Here is a 19,396-nt window from a genome sequence, read left to right as displayed (position 1 = left end):
AGAGCGCCTAGAGATCATCTCGTTTGCCCCTCTGGTAATGGATGGGGAAACCAAGGCCAGGGGTGAGTTATTTGCCCAAGTCGCATGGTTTCCCAGTGGCAGAGCTGAGATTAGGATTTGGAGCCCTGGTTTTCTGGGCAGGATTCTTTCCAGGACAGGAGAGGAAGTCTGGGGTAGTAGTTAAGTACCCAAGCTTTGGGACCAGACAGATCTAGGCTCACATGCAGGCCCAGCCCCTGGCTTGCTGCGATATGACCTGGCAAGGTCTCAACCTCTCTCTTTCCTCACGGGATGCACATGGATCAGGACCATTGTGAGACCTAAATGAGAGGTGTACCGAGGAAGAATTGGGTAATGTTTACTGTTATCATCACCGTCATTGCTGTTGGGGCTTCGTGCTCCAGGCACAGCAGATGAGGAAGCACTGCATGAGTACGGGGGAAGGTGGGACAGAGTGTGCATGGGGTAGGTAGCCTCCTCCCACAGTCTGGCTCCGTTTCAGGGGCCCGGACTTCTTGGGGGTGCTAAACTCCCAGGAGGGTCAGATACCTGACATAGATGCTCTTATTTATTCCTCCCAACAACTCTATGAATTGAGTGGAACTATACCTATTTTACAGAGGAAATTTAAAAAACCAAAGTCCAGAAAGTTTCAGCGACTTGCTGCGTTTCTAACTTGGTGAAAGGTAGGGCAGGATCGCAACCCTGGGGCTCTTTAGCTTTTTTCTGTTCCACCAGTGGCACCTGAGACCAGCTTCGCGGTGCTTGCAGGGCATGAGATGGGTGGCTGATTCAGCTTAGAACCTTCGGAGACGCCGAACCCCACCCTGTCCTGGCCTGGATGGGGGCCCCCATCTCTGGGCTGTCTCCTGGGCTAAGCTGTGTCCAGCTTCACCCAACAGAGGGCGCTAGGGCCCTGGTTCTCTGGCCAAATCCTGGCCCACCAGGTTCTGCCTGGTTTCCATGGAGACAGGTGGGGTTGAGTCGCCCCAAGTCGGTGCTGAGGGGAGAACGCGCTCTCTTTTCTTCCTCTGCTTCGGCCTGTGCTGTTGAGATTCTTGACTTAGGTCAGCTCGGGGGTTTTGGCTTGGGAATAACACAAAACAAAACAGGATGGCGTTTCATAGTAAATTACTTTAATTTTTATGGTGCTGTGTGCCCTGTTTCCTGACAGAGTGCCTCTATATTTAATAGTTTACAAGTAGAATTTTTCTCTTCGGGTGTTTTGGTTCTCCATGACCCCACGCTCTCACTTTATCCCTGCATGCTCTCCTCCTTCCAGCCTCCATTCGAATGTTTACAGCCCCAGAGAAGAAGCTCAGAAGCCACAGAGTCCACTGCGAATGTTACAGTGATGAGCCTGGGACTGCAGAGGGGACAGTGCCTGGGTCCAGGTCACACAGGGTTTGGTGGCTGACTCTCAGAGGCAGGATTTGATTCCAGGATCCATCTGGGATCTGGAGGTCCCATGGCTGCTGGCAGGATATGCAAATGGATAGCAGGCTCAGCCCAAGTTTGGGGGTGCCTCGTCTCTAAGACTGAGCAGAGGCCCAAGGGCCCATTCTCAGAGCTGACCATCAGGTCTGTGACGTCCCCAACTCACCTTCCCTAGTGCAAAGGCAGAATCGGAGAGCCCACCCTTCTACCCCGCTCCACCTTTATTCAGATTGTCCTTCTGGGATCCCATGTCCTGCCACCTTTGTTCTCAAAGCTCACATTTATTGGGAGGGAGGTCCCCTTGAGGTCACCTTTGAGGTTCTTGGTAACCTTATCTGTATTAAAAGGTTGGGATTGTAGCATTGGATTACTAGCACACTTAAAAACTGCTAGGCTGGGTGGAAGGGAGGAGAGGCCTCCAGCAGCCTCAGAGCCCCCAGGAATATCCCGGGCCCTGTATTCACCTGGCTGCACCACTCCATTTCTGCAACCCCAGGGAGCTAGTGCTACTTGCGAGTCATTAGATGAGATGTTTGAAACACACATTCCTCCAGGTGTGCCGGCACCTGCAGCATCACCTGGGAGTTGGTTAGAAATGCAGACATTTGGGCGCCCTACTCCAGACCTACTGAATCAACGTCCGCAGGACAATGAGATCCCTGGGCGATTGCTTGCATGTTGGAGTTTGAGAAGGGCTATTTGGAACTGCACCTTGAATCTTCATCCATCCCCATTTAACAGATGCAGACACTGAAGCCCGGGATGGTTAAATGGGCAACCCCAGGTCACAGTGTTAATAAGTCACAGGGCTGGGGTTCAGACTCCACCTTTTCTGATGCCAGAGGACTTTGGAGGATGGAAGGATTTCAACAGTACAGGATAGGGGGAGAAGCACCTTTGGGAAAAAGGGACAGCTTGAGCATGGAGACATGAGACAGTGAGGATAAGGGAAAATGTTGTGATGGGGGTGAGTTTAGGAAGTGGATTTGTTACCTGGAAGGGGACCTTGGCTCTCCTCTGGTAGGTAATGGAGAGCTATTATCTGGGAACAAGAGAGTTCATTAAGCCTATAGGTCCTGCCTTGCAGGAGAAGTTGGGGCTGAGATACATCCCACATTTTCTTAAGGGCTACAACTCCACTCTGCCCTCATATCTGAATTATCTAACTCTGTGAGAGTGAAGCAGAGGAGCAGGTGGGCAGGCCTCTGGGTGGTTGGACTGCAAGGAGCCAGGTGGGGACCATGGGAGGAGCCCTGGATGGGCAGGTGAGTTCATGAGCCCTGAGTCACCTCTTCTCCAGTGGAAACACCTGCAATGCCCTTATCTGGATCTTGAGGACTTGGTTACCAGTTCCTGTGCCACACTGAGCCACCTCTGTGGATGTGCTCCCATGTGTCACTACTCTGCCCAAAGCATGGGGCTCAGTATGGACCCCCACCATAGATCCTGCCTGATTAGAGCAGGAGACCAGGCCATCTGTCTTCTCCCTGGGTCTGGGCACTCTACATCTAGTAATGCAACCCAACTCTAGCATTTTTAGCAATGGGTTCATTGTGGGGAGTATTGGCATCAAGTACAGTGGAAGGAGCCGTGGGCTCAAAAGAAGGAGACTCAGGTTCTACCTATTTACTCCATTCTTGTCCCATGAGTCAGCTCAGACATAGGACCACTTTTCCCATTCCTCACTCTCTTTCAATCACCTCAACGCCACCCTGCACCTCGATCAGCATCCTCACAGCTGATGGCACTTCCTAAATCAAATTCTTTCAGAGCCAGGAGCTCATGTCCTCTTCAGAGAAACCCGGTGGTGAGATAGGTAGGATTTATTATTCCCATTTTACAGATGGGAAGATGGCAGCCGATAAAGGTTAAGGAAGCGACTTGCCCTAAAACCACACAGCAAACAAGGCACAGGGCCAGAAACTGGAGCTCTTGACTTTGAATCTACAGCTTTAACATCTTGAGGATTTTTAATAATTTGTCTTGGGATACTTCCTACAATGTGAAACCCTGGGCTCAGGACTTGAGTCTGTGTGCCTGACACTGAGTCCTGGGACTGGCACCTGGCAGGTATTCAGGAGTTGTGAAGCTGCTTGTGTCTTATCTCTCCTGCCCCAGGCCTAGCACAGTGTCTGAGCGAGGAGGCACTGATGAGGGTATATTCAGTGGATGCCCAAGTGCTGACCAGAGCAGATTCATGCCTGTCCCAGTCACCTCTGACACCTCATGTACCCCTACTTATTCCCTGTCTTTGGGAAGCCTCTTTTCTACTCTCTTTCTTTTCCCTGTTTCTAGAATCCCGCTATTTTCTTGCTGTGCTGAATACCCCTCCTTCCAGAGCTGCCTTTCCCCCAAGATTCCTCCTTCTGTCCCAGAGGCATAAGGCAGACATGGGTGGGTACCCAAAGTGATGGTGAGTCTCATGGGATGGGGCCACTCTGAGCTGCTCTCAGGCCCTACTTCTATTTGTGGCCAGTCTGTTTCTCAATGTGGGGACAGCCTGGAATGGAAGAAGTCCTGGTTTGCAGCCTCTGCTCCTCACACACTGGGTGACCTTGCACAGTGGTCAAGACACGCATTCTGGAATAAGCCTTTCCAGGCTTGAATTCTGATTTTGCTTCCTGTTAGCTGCATGATCTGGGACAAGTTACTTCACTTCTCTGAGCCTCAGTTTCCTCATCTTTTAAACAGGGGAATAATAGTACCTGCTCCATAGGATTTTAGAGGCTTGAAGAAGTTAATACCCCAAAGTACTTAGAAATAGCTTAACATACATTGAGTATTACTATACTTTGGGCCTCAGTTTCCCCACCTGTACAATGAAGGGGTTATGCCTGCTGCTCTCTAAGGTTCCTCTGCCTCTGACATTCCAGAATTTAAGCTCTGGGCAGTCATGAGCTCTGCTTAGTTCTCTCCTTTTGTGGAATTCTCAGTGCAAGATTAATAAATAAATGAATGAAGAAAGAGTGCCTTTCATTTGTGTAGTGTTGACTAGTTTTCAAAGTGCTTTCTCATCCATTAATTATCTCAATCGAGTCTCTTGCAGGCCTGCGACGTAAGCGGCCCAGGGATTATTACTGTCGTTTCAGATGAAGAACAAGAGCTTCCGAGAGGCAAAGTGACTTGCCCAAGGTCATACAGTTATTGATGTCAGATGAGAAGAGGTGGAAAAGAGAATCTGAAAGAGAAAGGGAGGCTGGAAAAGGTGGGGGTGAGCCTGGGCAGTCTGGGTAACAGAAAGTGGAATTTGGCTGTATTTGCCAAAGCCAGCTTCAGAGTTTTGGGGTGTTTCTTCCTGCTTTAGGGTTTCTTGAGTATCTGACTTCTTGGGAGTTTTCTTCCTTCTACTATGACTGGGTCAGTGGCTGGGGCTCAGTCTAGCCTTTGGATAGAAATTAGCAACATATTTGGCAGCATTTGTAGAGGTATGGTGCTCAGAGCAATGGAGGTAATAATCTGCTCTGGGCAGGACACCAGGGTTCAGTCCTAGGCACTGCACTTTGAGATGGACTTTGACACACTAGAGGTGGGTGATGGAGAGTCTGAACTTTTAGCCCTCTGGGACAAAGCTGAAGGAACTGGACATGGAGAAGAAAAGGCTGGAGAGTTTCTGCACTGTTTTGACATATTAAAAATAACTTAGACTTCCTCCAGAGGTCTCAGCTGGCAGAAACACAATTGATGGGTGGAAGGTACCAATGGAAAATTTTATTGCAACAGAGGAAGAACTGGTTAATTTCTGCTGTGAAAATCCTTGATCCCCATTGTCTCCCGCTCCAGGCACACTGAGACTTATGTCCCCTTGGCTCCCTGTTTTTCTCATTCCTCTCCTTTCCCCAGTGATGCCCTTTCCTGGCTGCAGGAGTTGGATGGACCCACACCCTTGTCACACTTCCCAGGAACTGAGAGCTCCCTGCAGGCTGGGCCATGCATTAAGTGACCCTGCCTGGGGTGCAGGCTGACAATTCAGGTCCCTACTAGTTGTGAAAAATAGTCATGCAAAATTCTGTGCAGGGAAGGACCCTGGGAAACCAACAGGGCTTGTTTTTGGAGACAGCACCAGAGTGGTGCAGAATTAAAACACTCTCCAGGCTTGACCAGCTGCTTGTTGGAGACCTGGGTCACTGAGGACTTGGTTAATTCAGGTATAGCAGTAGGAGAGGGAGCAGGGAGTGTGTGGAGGGTGGTGCTGGTATCCCGAAAGGGGATAAGGAATGAGATCTCCAGGTCTGGGCGAATGAGGAGACATGTCTGCCCTGGCACCATCTCTCTAGGTCCAGGGCTCAAATTGGAGCCTGCTGTCCTCTCAGCCACAGCGTTTATCCCCAGATGAAATAAAAACAAGGTGATTATTATGGGTGTTTGGGGATTCAGAGCATCCCCTTGGAGACCACATCAACTGGTGGCAGGAATGGATCTTTAAGAGAGTAAGAATGAGAGAGGCTTAAAAAAAAAAAAAACAAAAAAAACAAAAAAAAAACCCAGCTTGTCAGCAGTAATCAGCTCCTGCTTGGCTCTCTCTCTACTAGGGTCCAGGCTGCCTTGCAGGGAGATAATTTCCCTCTAAGAGGCTTTATGATGCTACAGTACTGAACACAGGTGCCCGCTGCCTTCACTTGGTATTCTGTGGCACCTCTACCCACTCTGACTGTCCACTTCTGCAGGGACAGGTGACCTCCAGAAAGGCACTGTCTCTCTCTCTGGTGCAGTGTTCCTCTCTGTCTCCTTCATTTTCTCACACCTTCCCACCCTGCCATTGCTTTGGGGCTTCCTTCTTCTCTTTCTGTATGCTCAGCTTCATGGCAGTGAGGACCACACAGAGGCAGGAGGCAAAAAGTTGGGAGATGAGGTGGTGCAGCTAGATGTTTGGAACTTGGTGTCTCTCCACAAACACTTCCAACCTCACCTGGGTCTGGCTTAGATTAAACAAATAAAAATACAGGACAGACATTTAATTTGAATTTCAAATAAACACGAATATATTTTTGTATAAGTATATCCCATGCAAGACTTGGGATACACTTACACTAAAATTAGTTGTTGTTTATCCAAAATTCAGATTAACTGGGTGTTCTGCACTCTGTCTGGCAAGTTAGTCTTGACTGCTCCTTCCTCCTGCTTCTGGAAGGGTCCTTGGGTGTCTCCCAGTCTGGGAGGGCACAGTCCCAAACAGGGGGACTGTCCCCAACCATTTATACAAAGAAACTGTGGCCCTTACCTCCTGGCAGTGGATCCATGCTAACCAACGGCCTTCAGGAAGCTTCAGGGTAGCCCCCAGGAATCAGTGACTGTTGTCATCACTAAGAAAGATATGCATGTAAAACACAGAGGCATTCTACTTAGAGACGGTGGAAGTGAGGCTCAGCGAGGCAGACTGACTGGCCTAAGGTCTCTCAGTGCTCTGCTGGCAAAGCAGGCCTGGGCTGAGGCCTCCTGACTCCTTGTACAGTGCTTTTCCCACCCCATGCACTGTTTGCAGCAGCCAGCTTATTTGCTGCATTTCAGCTGGGAAAAGGTGGGGATTGGTCCAGTGGTCAAGGCTGAGGAGTGGGAGGGAAGCTCCACTTGGGACAGACCCAGGCTCACATTTTTGACCTCACAGCTTCCCTCCCTCTTCCCACTCATAAGTCTGCTCCCTGCCCTAATCCCCACATAGTTGAGGAACATACTCTCTAGAGTGCACCCTGGTGGAACCTTTGGCTGCTGCTAAATTAATTTCAAGCTGAGAGTGCACAGGTTTGGAGGCTGCAGGTGGGAGCTCATGCAATGATTCTGGGGAAGCTCAATTCAACTCCTGCTGCTCTGAACAATGCCCTGGGATTGATGAGCTCAGAGACGGTAGGGTGCTCAGAGTAAAGAAGTGATAACCCACTCTGTGGAACACTGGTATCCAGTCCTAGGCACCACACTTGGAGATGGACTTCAACAAATTGGAGGTGGGTGCTGAAGAGTCTGAACTTTGAGCCATCTGGAGCAAAGCTGAAGGAACTTGACTTGAGGAAGAAAAGGCTGGGGAGTTTCTGGACTGTTTTGACATATTAGAAAGAACTTGGACTGGCTCCAGAGGCCCCAGGGGGCAGAAACAGGACTGATGGGTGGAAGGTACCAGGGGCAAAGCCCTCATTTGCTCAAAAGCAGGGAGAAGAATTAGGATTCTAGTCTTAGTTTTCCGTGTGACGTTGTGCAAGTCGCTTGCCCTCTCCGAGTCTCAGAGCCTACTAGACTGTGTCTAAGGCTCCTTCCAATGTAGAGTCGAGGTCAGTCTAACTTGTGGTCTGTGAGTTGACTCCACAAGAACAATTTAGGTCGGAGATCATGCCTGCTGCTTTGTACTTCTCCTAGCCCTCTGTCTGGCTTAATAAAGACATGCTAATTGGGGGATAAAGAAGAGGGAGATGAATTTATTTAAAGCATAGTTCAAAAGCCCCCTCCTGCCCGAAGCCCTTTAGGGTGCTCCCAGGGAGCTGAGTCCTTCTTTCCTGTTTGGCTACACAGTGAACTCAAGCCTTGATCTGACCTGTTTCCCTCAAGCTTGTTCTGTGTGGGTGGGGCAGTCGAGACTTTATTAACCACCTTCACAGATGAGCCCAGCCTTCCCCACTGCTGTGGCCTCAGTGTACCCACCAGACTGAGCATCACTCCTCCCCAACCATGCCTGATCTTTGCCTCATGATTATCCCCCTCGTCTGTAATTCCTTTTCCCTTGTTTCTAACTTCTATCTGCTTATCCTTTAAGGTTCAGCTCAAATGTCTCTATAAAGCCTTCTAACTCCCCGCTGCCACCACCAAGCCCTATCATCTGATTTAGTTACTTCCTTTTTGATGTCCCTAGGGAGGGATCCTGTCTATATTATAGATAGCACTTGCTGTACTGTATGGCAGGGTTTCTATCTACTCATCTTCTCTCCCACTCAGCCATGAGCTCCTCAAGGGCAGGGAGGATGCTGTATCCATCTCCCCACCCTCCGTTCCCAATCAACACATGGGATGCTCAAGGCTCCTTCTCACACTCCGCGTCCGTTTTAATGTCCTCGCCTCAGTGAGCCCTCCCTGCCCACCCATTTCAAGAAGATTCTCTCTGTTATTCTCTCTTACAACACCCTGTTTATTTGCTTCAAGGAAAATCATGATCTGTAATTTGCATAAAAATGGATTGTTGACACATTTGTTTTCCGTGTCTACCTCTAGATTACAAGGCCCAGTAACTTTGTCTGTCTTGTTCACTACTGTATCCCCAGCACCTACAATACAGCCTGGCACATGACATGCACACAGGAAAGATTTATTGAGTGAATGAATGAATGACTGCAAGTACCGAGAGGACTTCCATTACTCTGCCAGGTCCGTGTCTGTCCCTCCTCCTTCTAGTGGCAACGCCGTGATTATTCTTTGGGGAACTGCCCTTTTCCTCTCAGTCTATGTTGGTGTATGGGTCTGACCTCTTCCACAGTCACAGAGCCAGGCCTACACCCTAGACCTGGCCCATCAGAATGCTCCTTCTCCCTGACTGAGAACGGGCACCGGGCCAAGCTGTTCCAGGGAGACTCAGTCCTGGAACACTTACTGCCAATGTGGTAGGATGTAAGCCTGTTGTTGCCGGCAGGGAAGTCTGTCTGGGAATGATGCCCGCACAGAGGGAAGCTGATTAAGAGATGAAAAGAGACAGATTCTTGACAACATTGTTGGAGCACCTGGATCCAGATGTGCCTGAAGCTACCCCCAGACTTTCCAGCTATAGAAGGCGGTAAATTATCTCTTCTGCTTAAACTGATTTAAATTGTAATTTATTATTACAACTGGAATAGACCTCATTAATACAGATTGGAAAAGTGTCTTAAATCCTCTTTTTATTCTCATCTAGCATCTAACAGGGCCTGACACACTGTAGTTATTCAATAAATATTTTGAAGGAATAACTTACTATAAGCACGGCAAGAGATTAACAGTGTCTAATGCACTTTAAATTTTTTTTCTTTTTCTCTGCAAATAAATGTTCGGTATATATTATGCATGCAACGAGTGTTGATTGATCCCAGTTGGCTGAGATTTATTTCTTCTCTTCTTCCTCCTTCTCTATTAACTCCCCCTTAAGGAGGCCACTGCCTCTCATCCCACCCCCTTTATGGCTCCTGAATTATCATTCTTTCATTCTTCTTTCAGTTAATAATTGCAATGAGATGTAATTTATCATTCAGAATAGGTCCATGTCCTAAGTCTCAAAATAACATGGGGAAAAAGTGAATACTAATATATAAAATCATAGGTGTTGTGTATGCAAGGGGAATGGATTTCAGCCCACTGTGTTGCTTATACAAATCACTGGGTTTCACATGACTCTCCAGAGAGGGAAGGGAGCCGAGTGCCTAGAAAAGGTCCCCTGTTATTGCCTCACTCATCATTACCTTGGGAAATAGGATATAATATCTTGAAGCAGCAACAATGGGAGAAGGCTGTAGTCCCCCTTGGGTTCTCCTAGTGTTGGACACTGACTAGCCATTGAAAAGAAACTTTTTACCATAAAAAATTTTGAACTCGTATAAAATAGAGACAATAATGTAATGATCCACTATGTATTCATCAATCAGCCTCAGTAAATTCATGGCCAATCTCTATACCCACCCACTCTTTCCTTCCCACCTCCAGTTACTTTCAAGCTTATCATTTTATATGGAAATATTTTAATATGTATTTCTATGGGATCAAAACTCTTTTAAAAACCATAACCATTCTACCACGATCACCCTGTGGTAAGTCACTATAGTAATGACCTTTGATGAGCCATGGCCGTTAGTGTTGGTGAAGTCCCCTCCTACAATAACTCTAAACTGGACAATGTGTCTCTCTTTGGTCAATGGGACAAGAACAAATACAGCACAAGGCAGAGGTTCAGAAAGCACCTGCCCATTGGAGCCTTTCCTATTTTGCAGCTTTCTATGAATGCTTCTGCCACTGTATGAAGACGTGAAGAAGCCCAGGCTAGCCTCCTTGAGAATGAGAGACCACAAGACCACAAAGAGGTAGAGAGAGAGAGAGAGAGAGAGAGAGAGAGAGAGAGAGAGAGAGAGAGAGAGAGAGAACAGCCGTTTCTGTTGAGGCTCCACACATATGAGTGATCCCAGTCACACCATATGGGATAGATATGAGCCATCCTAGGTGACAGTGCCCATATTTGTCCACTGGCAGAATCATGGGTAGACAAAATCATTGCATATTCAAGCCACTGTATTTTGGGATAGTTTGTTATTCAGCAATAGCTAATTGATGCATACACCCACCAAAAAATCACAGTAATTCCTTAATTTCATCAAATACCTAATCAGTGTTGACTTTGCCTTCCTTGTCTCATAGACTTTTTTCTTTTGTACTTGCTATTATCAGGATCCAATAAGATCTATCTGTTTTGATTGACATGTCTCTTAACTTTCCTTTAATCTATAGTTTTCACTTCCAATTCCAATCTTTTTTTCTTTCTCTCTGGGTCCTTTTCCCAGAAGATTTCCCCATAATCTTATTTTACTGAATGCTATGGTGGATTCCTGTATTCCTAATTTCCTGTAGGTGGGGAGCTAGATATATCTGGAAGCTGGATCAGATTAAGGCTTGATTTATTTTTGCCAAGGTCGCTACACAGGTGTTCTTCTATGGAGAGGTATCAATGTCTAGTTGTCTTTCCTAGATCTACTAATCCATTAGTTGCTACAAAATGATACAGCAGTTATTCATTCTTCATTTATCATTTATTTGTTATTATTTATCATTTATTAGTACTGTGATACTTCTATATAAATTTCTTCTTATAAAGTATTTGGTTACCCAGTGGTATCATTTGTATAGGAAAGGCAGGATAAATGTTTGATTTTTTCCCTGTATTTGTCACTTTTCAAAATAATGAGTATCATAATAAACTCATTAATTTAAACATTTTGATGTATTTTAAAACAGGGTAGTTATTGTTCTTATTGATGCTTAAATTATACCATCTTTGACCAATGGGAGCCTAATTATTTTGGCTCCCTTGACATTTTGACAAAAATCCAATAATCTTTGATAATGTTTGGTAGTTTCCTTGTTTCTAGTTTATTTTGTACTTTTTCTTCTCCTGGTTTTAGAATTAGCCTTTTTCCCAAGGATACTCAGTTTCTTTTGACACAGTTATACACAATGTTTCATAGGTTAACTATGATAGAAAAAGCCTTGATAGGCTTTTTTGGTAGAAATGAAAGGCCAAATATTTTCCAGGAATATTGGAGGTCAAGTTGCTTGGCATAGATAGGTGGTTTTCTCTGAAATTAATTTGGAAAATTCTATCAGGTGAGAGCGTATAATTTTTGTGTTTGTAAAAAACAATGGCCAATAGAGATAACAGTTTATGAAGAACCACTGTTTTCTATAATGAAGAAGACATCTTATCTTTGTAAACAAAGAAGCAAAGGAAAGCGTGATTTCAGAACTGCTTGATTCTATGTACTAGAGATTCAGATGTGGGAAGGCACTCAGAAGTGTGACTTTTGGTCTCAGTCCTGTTTGGAGCCCTTAGCCCTAAGTCAGAGAATGTACACAATCTACCTGGGGAGGCTGAGTTACCCACTGAGGAACAGAGATGCTTGGGAGTTCCACTGCTCCCAAGACAGAATCCTGGGTCTCCTACTAATACCTAAGCAGTTCACTTTTCTCAGACCCTCTTTTCTTTTATGAGGAATGGAGATAACTACTTCAGAATGCGTTTTGAGGATGAAAGGAGATGACCACATGAGACAGCAACAACTTGTGCTCAGCTTGGGCTCTTTCCTTTCCTTTCCTTTCCTTTCCTTTCCTTTCCTTTCCTTTCCTTTCCTTTCCTTTCCTTTCCTTTTTCCCTTTCCCTTTCCCTTTCTTCCCTTCTTTTCTTTCTTTCTTTCTTTCTTTCTTTCTTTCTTTCTTTCTTTCTTTCTTTCTTTCTTTCTTTCTTTTTCTTTCTTTCTTTCTTTCTTTCTTTCTTCCCTCCCTCCCTCCCTCCCTCCCTCCCTCCCTCCCTCCCTCCCTCCCTTCCTTCCTTCCTTCCTTCCTTCCTTCCTTCCTTCCTTCCTTCCTTCCTTCCTTCCTTCCTTCTTTCCTTCTTTCTTTTTTGACAGAGTCTCGCTCTGTCACCCAGGCTGTAGTGCAGTGGTGTAATCACAGCTCTCCGCAACCTCAACCTCCTGGGCTCAAGCAATCCTTCCACCTCAGCCTCCTGAGTAGCTGGGACTATGGGTGCCTGGCTATTTTTTTTCTTTTGTAGAGACAGGGTCTCACTATGTTGCCCAGGCTGGTCTCAAACTCCTGAGCTCAGGCAATCCACCCGCCTCAGCTTCCCAAAGTGCTGGGACTATAGGCATGAGCCACCACTCCTGGCCAGGCTATTTTCTTTTGTGTTTTCCATCATTGCTTAGGAGCTCTACTGCACCCAGGCTTTTTCCATCTGCGTCTTCCCCCAAACTAAAGTACTGTGTGTGTCAGAAAGCCCTGTCACTTCTCTCAGGGTACTGAGGTGGGAGGGAGGAGGCAGTGTGAAACCTCAACCCAGAGTCTGTGAGTTTCCAAAGTGGGTCCCCAGGTTCACATAGCCACTTGTGGGTTTCAGCAGGGTCTGGGGTTTGCTCCTGCTGGGAACACAAGATGGTAAAGACTTCCTGACCTCCTACCCTAGATGATGATGATGAATTCGATGATGCCAGCAGTAATAATTATAGATAACATTGACTGAGCACTTTGTATGTGCCAGGCTCTGTTCTAAGTATTATATATGTGTTTCTAGTTGTTCAAGTTACCATCATCTCTCTTCTGGATCACGCAATAACTTTCTAACTGGGCTCCCTGACTTTGCCCTTGCTGCCCTACTGTTTATTCTTCACAAACTGCCCAGAGAGATTCTTTTAGAACACAAGTCAGATCATGTCTTTCAATGATTTCTTATCTTACTCTGAATAACAGACAATGCACAGAAAATGGACATCTCCAGGCCCCTCATCATCCAATCTCTCACTATTTCTCTGGTCTCATTTCTATCCTATAAAAAAGAGCATTTCCCTCTTTAGCCACACTGGCCTCTTGGCTATTCCTCAGCTCTGTCAAGCATGCTCCTGCCTCAGAGTCTGCGTAGGCTGTTCCCTCTGTGTGGACTTCTCCCCTTCCCATCCCATTCTCTCACTTCCTTCAGGTCTCTGCTCAAATCTCACCTCCTTGGTGAGCCTTCCCCGATTATTCTGTATAAACTGGCGTACCCCATTTTGTCAATTTATACTCTCTTTTCTTCATCGTATTTCTTCCACCATCCATATTATATATTTGCTTCTTTGCTATTTTCTGTCTTTGCTTCCTACAATGTTAACTCCATGAAAATAGGAATGTTTATCTGTATGTGAAGCACATAAGACAATGACAGGTGCATAATAGATAATCAATAAATACATGCTGAGTCGAATGGCTATTAACTCACATAATAATCTCAATAGGTATGATTATTTTTCCAGTTTTTCAGAGGAAGAAACCCAGGCAAAACTACAACTTACCTTAACCAGCAATTTGCCTAAGACTACATAGCAAGAAAGTGAGAAGATGGGATTGGCAGACAAAACTGGAAAATGGGTACCAATGCTAAGAATCCATGTGCCACACCTACCTCTTTCCTTTCCTTTTCTCTGCTATGGTGTTTTATAGGGGAATCCTTCCTCAGCAGGATCCACATACACTGGAATTCTGCCCTGACCCCATGTTTGCCTCTTTGCTCTAGAATTTAGGCTGGACAAAGCAGAAGGAAATCCAAGGTCCCGTTGACCTCCATGACGAACAGCAGCTCCATGCATGCCACTTTCTTACTGCTCAGAACCTGCTCAGGCTATTCCAGCAGAAGGATTCTCCATCTCTGCAGACTCACCTGCTCCACACACTATATGGCAGATGAAAGAAGATGAAGGAGAGAGCAGGCAGCCTCGATAACTTCTCTGTTCCTTCTGAAAAATGTCCTATCTACATCCCAGAGACCTGGAATGCACAGAAATGTAGGGGAGAAGGGTCTAAAGCAGAACAGGTGACCAGGACCATTTGATGCTGCCATTTTAACATATAAAAATGTCCACATTAACTTTTTTTGGCTTTGTGTTTTCATTTTTTTAGAATTTATTTTTAGATTTGCAGCCAGAAAAATTTCCTCTTTGTAGTGTACAGTTCCGTGGGTTTTTACAAATGCACAGTGTCATGAATCCACCACCACAATCATGATACAGAACACTGTCATCACTCTTCCAAATTCTCTTGTAGTCTGCCTCTTTCCCTAAGCATCTCCCTGATCGTCACTGATACTGTACTTATCCCTATAGTGTTCCTTTTTCCAGAAAGTCATATAAGTGGAAACATACAGTATAAAGCCTTTTGGGTCAGGCTTCTTTCACTTAGTAAAATGCATTTGAGGTTTATCTATGATATGGCTGCAGATATCAGTAGTTTGTTCCTTCTTATTGCTAAGTAGTTTTCCATTATATGGAGATACTAGAGTTTGAGGATACCATAGTTTGTTTATCCAGTTCCCTATGGAAGAGCACTCGCAATGTTTCAGGTTTTGGCAATGATGAACAAAGCTTCTATAAACATTCGTGTGCAGGGTTTTTTTTTTTTTTGTGAACATACATTTTCATTTTTCTTGGGCAAATACCTAAAAGCAGGATGACTGGGTCATGTGATAAGCATATGCTTAACTTTATAATAAATTGCCAAATTGTTTTCTAGAGTGGCTGCACATTTTGATTTCCTGCCAGTAATGCATAAGAATCCCATCTTCACCAGCACCTCATTCGTATTGTCAGCTAAAACAATTTTTTTAGCCATTCTAGCAGGTAAATTGTGGCCTATGACTAAGGATGTGGGCATTTTTTAATGTACTTATTTGCCATCCTTGTATCTCCTTCAATGAAGTGCCCAAATGCCCCTATATCAAAATTGTTGCCTTTTTTATTTATGCTAAATTGTCATGTATCCCAAGAACTTTGCTCCCTTGCCTGAGAAGCCTACAAAAGAGCACTGTTGCTCCATCAAGAACCTTTGCCAAGTATGGAGAAGGTTGGTGGGTGGTGGTTGTTATCTAGAACTGAGAACCACAGCGGAGCTATACTCTATTTTTAGTAGCTGAGAAAATTATTTGAGACCATCTAGTCCAATCTGGTTCTTAGTAATAAGAAAACTGAAATCTAGAGGGAAGTTTTTGCCCAAGATACCACAATTAGAAAGTTGGCGAATTGGCTCAAGGACTTAGATGAACTGACTTTATTTCTAAAGGTTCCAGGCTCTCTCTGCTGTAGACCTTAGTGCTGTGGAAGATGCTGAAGACATATACGTGGTCCCAAGCCCTGGAAAGTTTTTGGGAGAAATGAAAGTAATGCAGGAAAATTTGAGGATGAGAAGATACACATGGACATGTATTTCTGCACTGCTGAAAATACTGGAGGAAATGGAGTGAAATGATGGAGTTAGTTAAGCAAAGCTTCCCAAAGGAAGGAAACTCTGGGGTCCGATTTGGAGGGAAAGCGTTAAGTCCATGTGTTGGTCCCTGTGGCCACGTGTGAGACTTCCATCTCACAAGGGGCTGTGTAGACCAAGAGTGCTCACCAATATATACAATAAGGCCATTTTCCTTATCTGGCAATATGCACAAGCAACTATAAGGCTCAAAGTGAGTTTTTCTTGGTATATTTTGTGGTGAGTTTTCAGCTCTAACTTAACTTCGAATCTTCTTCATTGCCCTTATCTCCTGGGCCTCAGGTGGGGAGCACCTAGGTGACTCCATCCTTATTCCAAATCGCAGCTGCCAGAGCTTAAATCCAGTGAGCAGCAAGCTTCTCAGATTTGCTTCTAGTTGAAATCAATATTTGCTGAGAAGATTGCATCTTAATTTCAGCGGCCAGTTCTTGGGGCGAGAATTGCTCTAAAACAAACCTCCAAACCCGCAGACTTAATGTGTCCTAGTTCAGTTGTTTAGTAAATCTCTCTGTACAGAGAAAAATCCATTAGCTGTCAGGGGCAGGGATGGGGATGGGGAATGGGAAAAGAAAGCGAAAGCCAGAATGAGGCCTCAGCAGCAGAGATGGGACTTACACAGCCCAGGGCACCCACGTGAGTCCTCAGCCACATCCCTAGGCCCAGGCTAGGACTTCCCCAGCTTGCTGCAAGTCAGGAGGCACAGCCAGTGTGTCACTGACAGAATGAATGGGAAGTGGAATGAGACCCCCTTCCCCAGCGCCTGCCTGGGGAAGTGTTTTCTAATTGCCAACTGTCCCGTTCTAAATCTACAGGAAGGCGATCGATTTTCTTTTCAGCAGGACTGGGGGAAAGCAATCATTTACCCCAGAACATGGGCTTTAATGAATCCGTGAAACATATGAGGTCACCCTGATTACATCTTTCCCTGACAGCCTGGGATGGCTTTGCAGCTCTCAGAGGACCTCCTGAATTAGGAGGTTTTCAGAATCTAGCTTCCTCCTCTGCTTCCTTCAATCTGTTGAGTCAGGTTGTGTTTTGGGGCTTTTCTACTTGGAAGGCAAGATGCTCGGGTCCAGGCTCAGCCTTGGATACATTATAGTGAGGCAGCGAAAGCCAGCATTGAGAGCTGTGGCCTCTGGAGTCACAGTGACCTGAGTCAGAGTCCAGCTTTCCTACTGTCTATCTGTGCTTCTCTAGGTGGCAGATTTAACCTCTCTGAGCCTCAGTTTCCTCAAACCTCTATAGGGCAGAGTTGTTGTCAGGATTGAAGGTTATATATTTAAAGCATCAGGTATATAGTCAGTGGAGAAGACAAAGTAACACTAATTGCCACTCTAGCATTTGTTTATCCTCTCTATATAATGGACAGAATATTATTTGTTTCACAATGAAGAAAGAATAGAGAAGGGGAAGGATGAACCTCCTATGATCTGGAAACTAGCAAGAAATTGTAGTATGGGAGGTCTTTCCTTTGTCAAATGCTAAAGATAAAAAATGAACTCAACAGATAGGAACAAGATCTGCAGGAAATGGTGGGGAAATCATGCCCTTTCGCCCCAGAATGGTGCATTAGAATCCTGGACTATTGGCTCCACACTAAGACCTTCCATGTTTAGCCTATCTCTTAATTTTAGAGCAGAGGGCAACCAACATCTAGAGGGGGACAGAAACTTGCCTGGAGTCACTAGCCAGCTGGTAATAGTACCATCTCAAATCCAGGCCTACAGACTTGAGGTCGCCAGCCTTTTCTCCCTTGGTAGATTCCCACCTTTGCAAACTGAGGTGATGCTGATGAAAGGGGAGGAGGGAGCAGAGAGGAAGAGGTATTTTTACCTTGAATTATTTTTATTAAATGTCACAACGGCTTCGAAGCACTTGGGATCCGAGTAGACAAATCAATGAAAATAATTACAGTGAACATCCTGCCTTCCCACTTCCCTCCTCTTTCCACCCCCGCAGCTCCCTTGAACTCACAGAGAAGCTGGCTAACTTAGCCTTGCACTCTAGTCCTGGGGGAGCAAGGGCTACAGCCCCCTCTGACCTCTGCCTTCTCTTCATTTTGTTTGTAGGAAGCTTGACCCTACTCAAGTCTCAAATACTGGAGAGAGAAGCAGCTACAGCAGCAGCAGCAGCAGCAGCAGCAGCAGCAGCAGCAGCAGCAGCAGCAGCAGCAGCAGCAGCAGCAGCAGCAATAGCAGGAAAAATGAACCAGAGGCCAGAGAGACACAAGCAACTCCTACAGGGATGTACAAACTGGGAAGAAGGCTTTTATTCTTAGAACCCATTTATGGCTTAGAAATACAATTTCCAACATGCCTTATATTTCTAGTCAGGTGACAAGATTAATCAAGGGCACATGAATGAAGTCTTCAGGAATTACCCATCCATCCCATCCATCCATCCATCCATCCATCCATCCATCCATCCATCCATCCATCCATCCTTCCTTCCATCCATCCATCCTTTCAACCATTCAATGACCATTTACTGAGGATCTACAGGAAATGGCATTGTAGTGGCAGGGGTCTGATAGCCCTGATTCAAGTTCTTACACTGCCATTTAAGAGTTAGCTGTGTGTACCGAATATCTTCCATCTGCCCTCCCAATCCATTCCCTACTACCTGTGCCAGTGAGACTGACCTGTATTGACTGAATTGGTGGGCTCAGTTTGTCCCCTGGCTTATGATTGGGTTCATGTCATAGAAAGCACCAATAGGAGATGGGAGGGAGGGGGAAAAGTGAGGTTGGAGTATTTAATTCTCCATTCCCCCCTCAACACATGGTGTCATTCAGCTAAAGGCCATGACTGTTGATAGCTGGCCCTCTCTACACAGTCCCTTCCATCCTTGGGTTCTAGGAATCAGCTAAAGACACCTGTAGTTACCTGCCCCCAGGTACTTCCACATCTCCGTTTATTTCTTATGCTCTACATTTTCACAAATAAACCTTTTATTAGACTCTCCTCAGTTTATTTCCATTTTGGTCTGTCTTTGGCTTCCTGATATACACTGTGTGACCCTGAGTATGTTATTTTACCTTTTTGAGTCTTGATTTCTGAGTCTTGATTTCTCTATGGGTAAAATGGGGAAATCAAATACGCTTTGTAGGATTGTTGGGAGGCTCAGGGCAGATAGGTACTGTGCCCAAGTTTGCTCAGCTAGTTAAGGGGAAGATCTGGCAGGTGAAATGAGAGAATCTAAGCTGTAGCCCATCCTTCTCACTATACAGTTCGATATGGGGTCCTGGGTGGCCCTAAGCATTTTGGGATCAGTGGCAACAGAGGCTCACATTAGTGAACTCAATGCCCTCTCAAGCCTCTCAAGACCCTCCTGGCCAGGCTGGCATTGGTATCTTGGGTTCAGGTGGTGGGGGCTTGAGGTGCTGTGATGGGGAGAGAGCATCCTTCTTCCTGCTGCTGCAGGAGAGTCTGTTAGAGAGGTTGGGCTGTCAATTCCATTCAGTAGTGACATT

General features: G+C 45.7%; 1 long non-coding RNA gene across 2 annotated transcripts in view; it reads left to right on the top strand.

The window, feature by feature from the left end:
* Window positions 1-18,891, top strand: part of LOC123569409 (uncharacterized) — a 71,220-nt gene extending 52,329 nt beyond the window's left edge. For both annotated transcript variants that reach the window (XR_006693082.2, XR_012426418.1), the window contains 2 exons: window positions 14,186-14,482; window positions 17,994-18,891. This is a non-coding gene — a long non-coding RNA (uncharacterized lncRNA). The remainder of the gene's footprint in view (window positions 1-14,185; window positions 14,483-17,993) is intronic.
* Window positions 18,892-19,396: the final 505 nt, after the last annotated feature.

The sequence above is a fragment of the Macaca fascicularis genome, chromosome 16 (assembly GCF_037993035.2).
Source record: "Macaca fascicularis isolate 582-1 chromosome 16, T2T-MFA8v1.1".
Taxonomy (NCBI): Eukaryota; Metazoa; Chordata; class Mammalia; order Primates; family Cercopithecidae; genus Macaca; species Macaca fascicularis.
Note: the sequence above shows the minus strand (reverse complement) of the source record. Positions and strands in the feature narration are given on the sequence as shown.